The sequence below is a fragment of the Microtus oregoni genome, unplaced genomic scaffold (assembly GCF_018167655.1).
Source record: "Microtus oregoni isolate MIOR12 unplaced genomic scaffold, Mior012 000062F_ref0000492, whole genome shotgun sequence".
Lineage (NCBI taxonomy): Eukaryota > Metazoa > Chordata > Mammalia > Rodentia > Cricetidae > Microtus > Microtus oregoni.
In genome coordinates, this window is record NW_024543872.1 from 8,359,411 (window position 1) to 8,365,870 (window position 6,460).

Genomic DNA, 6,460 nt, shown 5'->3' on the forward strand with positions numbered 1-6,460 from the left:
CTCGGACGTGGACTCCCTCCTGGCCTCTCACAGTCGGTGACCTTCTGTCCCCAGTAAATTCAGACGGAGGCTGAAAGCTTTCCCAGCCCAGGCTCTTGACTAAGAAGAGTCCCTTTGTGGGCAGAGCAGGGCTGCAGGTGCCATCCTGGAGAGCCCTTCTCACTGGAACCCTCCAGCAGGCCAAGCCACGCTCCTGTTAGTGGGAAACTGGAACACTGTGGGGAAAGAGGCTGTGGGCTTGGTCCTTGTGCTGTGTCAGCAGGGGTGGGAAAGGCAGCGAGCCCTGCGTGCAGGTGCGGGCTGTGTGTAAGCACCAGCGTCATCGCCACGCTCGCTCTTCTGTCTTTTTTTTTTTTTTTTTTTTTTTGAGATAGGGTTTCTCTGTGGCTTTGGAGCCTGTCCTGGAACTAGCTCTATAGACCAGGCTGGTCTCGAACTCACAGAGATCCGCCTACCTCTGCCTCCCGAGTGCTGGGATTAAAGGCGTGCGCCACCATCGCCCAGCTTCGCTCTTCTGTCTTAAAAACTATATATTTCAAAGACTCACAAATCCTTCTCTGTCTCTCTCTCTTTTTTTTTTTTTTCAAAACAGGATTTCTCTGTGTAGCCGTGGCTGTCCCAGAACTCACTCTATAGACCAGGCTAGCCTTGAACTCAGAGATCCACCTGCCTCTGCCTCTTAAGTGCTAGAATTAAAAGTGTGCACTACCTGTCCCATTTTTTAAACAGTCTCATGCAGCCCAGGCTGGTCTTGAACTCACTGTGTAGCCAAGGGTAACCTTAAACAGAGTACTAGGATTGCAAGCATGGGCTACTTCAGATATTGTGAGGGGCATGTTAGGGATCTAAACCAGGCCTCCATGTGTGTGAGGCAAGAACTCTAACATCTGAGCTGCAGCATGCACGTGCGCACACACACACACAGAGGCTCTCAACTTGTGTTACTAACCTTGAACTCTTAATCCTGCCTTTGCTTCCCAAGTGCTAGGATAATAGTCTTGAGCCACCATATCCTGCTAGCTCTTAAAAAAGCAAACTCTATATACTTTGGTTTTAGACCCATGCTTTGGAGTAGCAGGAGTTAATTGGCCCTTCCTCCCTTCCTCCCTGGGTTGATAGAGTTTCAGCCCAAAGCCCAGTCCCTGGTCATTTTCGTTGGCCCATTCATGTTTCTCCCCATAATGAGCCTTTCTCGCCATAATGGAAATACTTTACCCTAAAGTTTTTTTTTCTTATGAAAGCAATATATCTTTATTGGGGTTCAACAAAGGGGAAGTGTTTTCTGTGCTTCCAGGAGTAACTGCTACTCAACCCCCCTTGTGTACATACCAGTATCTATATAATAAGGAAAATATAACCTCTTTATAGGAGCCATGGCATCAGCTGCTTTGACGTGTGTCCTGGGCACATTTTCCTGCAGCAACACACGGGTTTCATGACATTTTTCAAGATGAGGCTTTTGGACATGTTGACAGTAGACTTCCTCACTGACATCAGCTGGGAGCCTGGCCCCATTGGGCACTGAGCGGATGGCAGCAGTGGCTGGCTTGGGACCAGAGCTGGGGTGAAGGGCTGGGGTCCACCCACTCAGGCCCGCTGCAGGGACTACCCCAGCTGCTCTCCACGCTTTGCTAGCTCCTGACACTTTCTCATTTTCCGTCTCATTGATTGCAGGCCCCAAGTGACAGGATGGGGGCGGGGATGATGGGGAAATGGAGAGGAATGGAGAGTAGGGAAGAGGTTGAAATGATCACCCTCTGGACAGCTTTAATCTGCTGACGCCTGAGATGGGAGAGGGATTCAGAGAGGGAGCCAAATGCTCAGGACGCGAAGAGACCATGTACCCAGGCTGGCTAGCAGCCGGCACTCCACAGGCAAGTCTGAAAGGACTTGCTGGGGCAGGAGCACAGCCTCACCTCCTGTCCCACTCACCCCAGACTGGTGAAGCACTGGCACTCCACTCCAGCCACCTGCTACCCTGGTGCTTGCAGACTTGGGGCTCTGGGGCCAGTTCTGCTGTCACCTTCTGCAAATTTTGGTGACTTCCTGCATGCCAGCTTTCCCAGCGATGACATAAGGATTCCCGGACACTGAGTTTGAGCATGCCTGGTATACATACAAAAAGGTTCATAGCTTTGGGGTAAAAGCCAGGAAACAGGATTAAAGTGACCTGGCACCTGGCAGAGACAGGAGGACTAAAGTCAGTAGCAGTATTTGCATGCTACAGATAGGAAAACTGAGACTGAGCTGGTCACACAACTCAGTGGCTTTCAGAGCTAAGGTTTAAACTTAGCTTTGACTGCCTGGAGCCTGGAACCTATTTCCTCTGCCTCTCTATTCTCCTTCAGTCACCAGCTCTGTCATGGATAGAGACTCCAAGAAGCCAGTTTCCAGAGCATTCTCAGCACTCAGGAGGCAGAAGCAGGCAGATTGAGGCCAGCTTAGTCTACAGAGAGTTCCAGGATAGCCAGGGCTGCACAGAGGAATCTTGTCTTAAAAAACAAACAAATAAATAAAACCCCAAAACAACAACAAAACCCAGGGCATTCATTCCCCACCATCCATTGGCACTCGCTCCCAAGGGAGCCTAGGAAACCCTTATCTGCAGAGCACCGGCCATTGCCCCTTCCTATTATCCCCAGTCCACTTGCTTATCTAGAAGTCCCTTCCCCCAGATACAGGTCTCTGCTGATAAAATACACAAAGGCGGTGAGGCGAGGGAGCTAAAATAGGAGTGATTGGGAGAGACTAGAGAGAACACAGGCGAGAGGAGGACCCAGTCTGTCTATCAGCATCTTGGCATCCCTAGGCAGCTGAATGACTGGGGGGGGGGGGGGGGCTGCCAGCCAGAGAGGGGCCCGAAGAATGGAACCTAGCAAGGATGACGGGGACAGGCTGGGGGCTGGGCTTGTCTTGTGAAAGTGCGGCTGAAGTCTTCAAAAGAAAGGCTGGAGACCAAGGGAGGCTGAGGCTGGGGGACCTAAGAGGCTTGTGTTTCACAGGTCGGGCCTGAAACACCAGTGCAGAAAGAGTTCCCGCCCTTCTCATTGGGAAGTCAAAAGCCTAAGTGTACCAGTATGAGAGCCACAGGCTAAGGCTCAGCAGGGCGGGATGGTCTGTCAGGCTCAAGAGGAAGCACAGGATGGTCTGCTCATAAAGCCCTTATCCACCCCCAGCCCCTCTCCCGAGCTTCACTACAGACCAGTCTGAAGGGGGCATGGCGAGCTGTCACGCAGGAGCCAGACAGTCGGGGGAGCAGCGCCCCCGCGCGGCTGGTGCTATGAAAGCAGCCGGGCTGCCAGAGTTGAAAGGAATCTCAGGGCGGAGTGGGATGGGAAAACCCAATGCTGCTGTTCCTGTTCCTGGCAGGTCCTCTTACCTCTCCCTTCATTCTCAACTCTTCAGCCTCCCTTCACCCAGTTCCCTCCACCCAGTTCGGCAGGCCTTACTGTCTCTGACCTGAGCCCCAAGTCCGCTCCATCAGCACCATTTTCCAAGGGGTGCTGACAACACGCAGGCCCGGCTCGGGCAAAGCCTGAGACTACAGATGCAGCCGTGGGCACCCAAGATCCCACAAACTGCATCCTGTTGACCAGAGGAGAGTTAGTGTGTGGGAAGTGATGGGGAGGGGGGGTTGGGGTACAGCCGAGGGCTCCGGTGAAACTCTGGGTCAGTCTCATGCAGCGGCCAGGCTGGGAACTTTCCCGCCAAGGGACCTCACCCAAACAGTCCCAACACTCAGTCCCGTTCTGTTTCCTTAAGCCCAACAATTAGGCGCCAAGTTAAAAAAGAACTGTGGCCAAAAACACAGGGAGAAGCAAAAGGGTTCAAACCCAGGGAAGAAAGCACAGTGAAACTTCCCCAAGCCAGCAACTTCAGAGCCCACAGCAGCAAATTCATTCTCCCGTGACCCTGCAGTGCTTGAAGATCGCCCTGCTTCCTCCCCCTCCACCTACTTCCTGGACCACTCAAGACTTCTGGGAGGTGCTGGTGGGGAGGCTGCCCTGGGTGGCTGAGTCCCTGAAGGAAGCTCCCAGTCTGGCTCCTAGCACACAGCTCGGGACTGCAGGTGAAGGAATGGTTAGGAGCCATTGGCCCATTCCCAGCTGTCCGGACAAACTCAGCCAATCAGTGTCCCTTTTGTCCCCATCTCCCACCGCTGGGCCAATAAGCCACCTTGTTACTTGCTGACCACACCCCAACCACCCCACTCTCTGGGAGGCCCCTCCTTGGTGGGTAACATTCCTTTCCTTAGGCCTATTCTGAACCCTGCTTCCCCTTGACACCGGTCTAGTGACTAATAAGTCTCTTTGGGTTTTACTGTCGTTCTCTCAGCCATCCCTAGGCAATCTGAGGTTGCGGTTCCTGTACTTCTTTTATCTTGGTCTTTCTGCAGTTGATGTAACCAGGTGAGGCTTTGTACCCACCTTCCCACCATAAAACAGGGACTGGCAATAGGTCAGCCCTCACTTCTGGCCTATACCAGGATCTGATGCCACCTCCCATCCAGCCACACTGGTGCCACGTTGTGCAAGGCTTTCTTCTCAGTTCTTTTCCCACTCTTTAAGATTCAGACTTTAGCTGGGCGGTGATGGTGCAGGCCTTTAATTCCAGCACTTGAGAGGCAGAGGCAGACAGATTTCTGTGAGTTTGAGGCCAGCCTGGTCTACAGAGTGAATTCCAGGACAGCCAGAGCTACAAAGTGAGACTCTGGCTCAAAATAAACAAACAAACTACATGTGTTCTGGAGATTGAACTTGGGTCCTCATGTTTTCTGTCTATCTTCCCAGCCCCATCCATTCCATTTCTTAAATTTTTTTAAAAAAATCATATGTGTATGTCTGAATGTATATCACATGTGTGGGTGACCCTGGATAATCCCCTGGAACTGGAGTTACAGGCAGTTGTGAGATGCCTTATTTGGATGCTGGGAATCCAATGCTGGTCCTCTGGAAGAGGAATGTATACTTGTAACCATCAAATACTCAAGCATTCTCTCCAGCTCCAAATATTTTATTTTAAATTACACAAAATGCCCACAGAGGCCAAAGGCATTGGATCTACCTGGAGCTAGTGTTAAAAGCAGTTGTGAGCTGCTGGGAACCAAACTTGGGATCTCTGTAAGAGTAGTAGTCTTGGCCTGGAGGAATGGCTCAGCCGTTAAAGGCTAGGCTCACAACCAAAAATAGAAGAGTAGTAGTCTTAACCGCTGGGCCATCCCTTCAGTGCCCCACCCCCATGCTGGCCACATCTTTAAAAAAGTTTTTTTTTTTTTTTGTTATGCCAGGTATGGTAGCACACACCTATAACCACAGCAGTAGGGAGGCAGAGGCAGGCATAGCTCTGTGAGTTCCAGGCCAGCTAGAGCTATTGTGAACCCTGTTGCAAAAATAAAAAGTCTATTTATGTGTATGGCGATTTTGCCTGCATGTATGGCTGGCACCATGTGCCTGCAGTGTCTGTGGAAGCCACAAGAGGGCCTCTCTCTCTCTCTCTCTCTCTCTCTCACACACACACACACACACACACACACACACACACACGAGAGTTAAGGACAGTCGGCTGCCATGACCGAAACTTCTGCAAGGTCATCAGTACTTGTCGTCCCTAAGCCGTCTTTCCAGATCCTGCATGTTTTTCAGGGAGACAGGGTCTCACTATGTAGCCCAGGCTGTCCTGGAACTCCTTATGTAAACCAGACTGACCTCAGACTCACAGAGATCCATCTGCCTGTCTCCCGGAGGGCTGGGATTAAAGGTGTGACCATTAGGGGCTGGAGAGATGGCTCAGAGGTTAAGAGCATTGCCTGCTCTTCCAAAGGTCCTGAGTTCAATTCCCAGCAACCACATGGTGGCTCACAACCATCTGTAATGAGGTCTGATGCCCTCTTCTGGCCTTCAGGCATACACACAGACAGAACATAGTAAAAAAAAAAAGGTGTGACCAAAAGTGTCCTTAAACTCGTGATCCTACTGCCTCAGTCTCTTCCGCTAACAGACCAGCCCGTACCACCATCTTAACCCAGACCATCTCCGCTTACCATCTAAGCTTGCTGTAAGCTCCTGATCGCCCTGCCAGTGGGACAGCGCTTCTCCATCTCCTCCGGGTGCTGCCACCAGCCTGCCCCACAAAGCTCGGCTATCTCTGGGACAGTGCTACAGGGTCAGACTCCTGCCAGTTCGACACAGGGAACTTCAAACTCTGCCCTTCACAGCTCGGGCTCTGACATGTCTCATGGCCGGCTGGGGGTTGGATGCAGAGCTCCACAGGGCTGCTGACTTTCAGGACATTTTCCGGATAAAGAGTTGGAGGTAAACGACAGGTGTCTTTCAAGAGGATGAATAGATTTGAAGGATTCATCCAAAATACCTGAAGAAATGCTAGCAGCTGCAAAGTGCGTAGGTCTGCTCCTGACACACGAGAGCCACTACCGGAAAAAATAGGTCAAATGTCTTGGGTA